The 2,108-nt window shown below is 41.1% G+C and overlaps 1 protein-coding gene across 1 annotated transcript in view; it reads left to right on the top strand.

Moving 5' to 3' along the window:
• Positions 1–272: 272 nt before the first annotated feature.
• LOC102739605 (guanylate-binding protein 1) overlaps positions 273–2,108 on the top strand; it is a 15,988-nt gene continuing 14,152 nt past the window's right edge. The window contains exon 1 of the mRNA XM_081818733.1: positions 273–443. The gene's annotated coding sequence lies outside the window, so the exon portion shown is untranslated. The remainder of the gene's footprint in view (positions 444–2,108) is intronic.

Genomic DNA, 2,108 nt, shown 5'->3' with positions numbered 1-2,108 from the left:
ATTACTTAAGGAATAGACCTAAAAATTAACATGATTGCTTCCTCATTCTGGGTTTCTCAAACTGAACCCCAACTCTGAGATCCATTTCACTATATTTAAACATCTGATAGACATTTGTTTAAATCAGCAAATATTCTCTAAGATCTCTTTCAAAGAAATGTGAAGTTTCTGGTTGAGAAATTGTGTTAAGCCCATCTACCCTCCCACTGGTTAGCTTGCAAAAATTCCTTTTGTGGTCATTGGGCTTATTGCTTTGTGTTCAGTGCTTTCATTTTCATGTTACTATAAAGTCTGTTACAGTGGTTGCTTCATTTCTGTTTTGTCTTTAAAGGAAATCTGGAAAGTCCACTGACATTGGACAGGTGAAATAAAAGATCCACGATCCAGTGAAAGACAGAGAAATAACAGAAAACACTCCACCTAACAGAGGAGGAAAAAAAGAGGTAAGAACTCCACTTTCTCATCAAAGCAGCTTTCTCTTCAGCTTAAAGAAGCTCTGCTCTGGGAAACGGAGCTCATGATAAGGTTGGGGCAGGAATGGGAAGGGATTTATAAGGGTCTGTTTTCTTAAGGAATGACCAGCATCAGGACAGGCTGCAGGAAAGCCTGCTATGGGACACCAGGTCAGATGATGAGATACTGCTGTTACCAGGTGGTAGCATGTTCCTACCTGTTCTGCACTGTGTTTGGGCAGAATTAGGCACCAGCAGACATGGGCCTAAATGAAGTTTGACATGCATTAGGATTGTCTTTCTCTTTGCTGACTGTGTTGACTGGGGACACAATTAAATTGCCAGTGTCTTTGATGGAACTTGCTCAGTACCCATCTGACTGCAGCTAAGAAACTGAAAGGCAACTGAAATATGTTATATTCATAAGAAGGAAAGAGTAGTAAATGAGGTGCAGTGTAAACAGTCACTGACACTGTTAAAGACAGAGAAAGAAAAAACTGAAACCCGGAGTGAAAGATGAAGATTTATGAAAACACCATATTTTTTATTTATTTTTTTAATTAATTTATTTTTTTAAAGATTTTATTTATTTATATGAGAGAGAGAATGAGATAGAGAGCATGAGAGGGGGGAGGGTCAGAGAGAGAGGCAGACTCCCTGCTGAGCAGGGAGCCCGACGTGGGACTCGATCCCGGGACTCCAGGATCATGACCTGAGCCGAAGGCAGTCGCTTAACCAACTGAGCCACCCAGGCGCCCGAAAACACCATACTTTTTAATCACATACTTGAACTTTGTTTCAAAGTGTATTTCTTCCTGTAGAAATAGTCCACGTTCAGTAGATCCAATTTCTTAGTGCCAACTTATTCCTTACCCCTTACAAGTAGAATCTGCAGCCCTATTTTACTAAAAAGTTTCCTCTTTAAAGAATCTACTGTGGTGCATCACTAAAGGCAACATCTTTGTTTGCCTTGACCTCTCTGTGCTCTCAAGCAGTTCCAATCTTGCCTTCTGGAAACTCCTGCCCTGAATTCCATGGCTTGGCACGAGCTTTATTCATCATCCCCTTGTCTAACGGCACTCTCTCCTTTTCAGTTTCTCTTCCTCCCTTCCCCTCATCTCTCATTCCTCTCCTCCTCCCCTTCCCCTTCTCTTCCTGCTTCTCCTTCTCTGCAAAATGGAAGAGCAAAACAAAACAGAAAACTTAGAAGTGTATGGCTGAAAATACAAATATTTTCTTTGCACAACTTCCCCTCTGCCTCTCCTGATCTGCCTCCTGATTTTTTTTTTTTTTAGTTTCAGGTGTACAATATAATGATTCAACAATTCTGTATGTTACTCAGTGCTCATCACAATAAGCAAACCCTTAATTCCCTTCACATATTTCACCCAAACCCCCACCCACCTCTCCTCTAGCAACCTCTAGTTTGTTCTCTATATTTAAGAGTCTGTTTAATTTTAGGAGACAAACTGAGGGTTGCTGGAGTGGTGGGGGTGGGAGGGATGGGGTGGCTGGGTGATAGACACTGGGGAGGGTATGTGCTATGGTGAGCGCTGTGAATTGTGTAAGACTGTTGAATCACAGACCTGTACCTCTGAAAGAAATAATACATTATATGTTTAAAAAAAAAAAAAAAGAAGAAGATAGCAGGAAGGG

Source organism: Leptonychotes weddellii, chromosome 4 (genome assembly GCF_054177405.1).
Source record: "Leptonychotes weddellii isolate Sample4059 chromosome 4, ASM5417740v2, whole genome shotgun sequence".
Taxonomy (NCBI): Eukaryota; Metazoa; Chordata; class Mammalia; order Carnivora; family Phocidae; genus Leptonychotes; species Leptonychotes weddellii.
Note: the sequence above shows the minus strand (reverse complement) of the source record. Positions and strands in the feature narration are given on the sequence as shown.